This window comes from Pyxicephalus adspersus, chromosome 6, assembly GCF_032062135.1.
Source record: "Pyxicephalus adspersus chromosome 6, UCB_Pads_2.0, whole genome shotgun sequence".
Classification (NCBI taxonomy): Eukaryota; Metazoa; Chordata; class Amphibia; order Anura; family Pyxicephalidae; genus Pyxicephalus; species Pyxicephalus adspersus.
In genome coordinates this window covers 28937486-28938740 of record NC_092863.1, presented here as the reverse complement: position 1 = coordinate 28938740, position 1255 = coordinate 28937486, and the positions used below count along the sequence as shown (strand labels likewise).

General features: G+C 36.4%; 1 protein-coding gene across 1 annotated transcript in view; it reads right to left on the bottom strand.

Annotated features, from left to right (window-relative positions):
- LOC140333373 (kelch domain-containing protein 3-like) overlaps nucleotides 1-1255 on the bottom strand; it is a 37530-nt gene that overhangs the window by 14819 nt on the left and 21456 nt on the right. The gene's annotated exons all lie outside the window — the stretch shown is intronic.

Sequence of the window (1255 nt, the reverse complement as noted above, 5' to 3'; positions counted from 1 at the left end):
AACCAAACTTGCCATACATACATACTGAGACTCGTGAGTGCACCAGTCATTGTTGTGTACAGGGCTGTGCTATATGTCAGAGCTATATTTGGATGTGTATATGTCATCACTAGGAAATGCATGGAGAGTTTTTAACCAAACTGCTATGTTCCCCCATCACTCGGAAACACATCAACACATTTCAACCAAACTTACTAGACATATGACTCAGACTCATGTGAGTGCACCGCTGATCTTTGTACAGCGCTGTACTATATGTCAGAGCTATATTTGGATGTATGTATGTATGTATGTGTGTACTGTATGTTATCACTAGGAAACGCATGGAGACATTTCAACCAAATTTGCTATACATAGGACTGAGACTCATGTGAGTGCACCAGTCATCTTTGTACAGCACTGTGCAATATGTCAGAGCTATATTTGGATGTATATATGTATGTGTGTATTTCATCACTAGGAAACGCATGAAGACATTTCAACCAAAATTGCTAGAAAATAAGGCTGATTCATCAAGCAAAATCAGAAGCTCACTCACGCATTCGTATTCGCGATCCAAAACCAGAAGCCCTCGATCAATTTATCAACTAAATTTCAGGCGCTGGCGTATTCGCGTGTAAATTAGTAACGGAAATGATCTCGCTGGTGGAGACGCGCATCCCCGGCAGTTTGACACTGGCGAGCTTGCATTAAAAGTCACTGTTCCCCTAAAAAATCATTCTTTCTAATGGCACACCTCTAATGGCATTAACCCTAGCCCTTAAAAAAAATGTTTGTGCTGTCCAAATGTTTAAAATATCTATAATGCGCTAAGAAAAAAGCATATTTTTTAATGACTTATTTCTTTCCTGTTAGGCAAGAGTTAACTGAGTTCAGCTCCTCTACATAGGTGCCTATCTAAACGCTTACGATGCCTGATGGGAGGAGCCGCCTGGGGGTAAATATTGCGACTTTCCACAGCCTAAACCTCGGCTTTGCCATCAGACTAGATTTTCCCACAAAAGTCACAAGCACACACATGTTCTTGTTTGCTTCTACAGATATGTATGTATATATATATATGTGTGTGTGTGTGTATGTATATATATATATATATATATATATATATTGAATATACTATAGTTATATGTAATTACTAATATATAGTCATAGTCACAGTAATATAGTCATATTACTATAGTAATGTGTAATTACTAAAGTTATTATAGTAATAAAAAAAAATATTATATATATTTATAATTAATGTAGTATATAA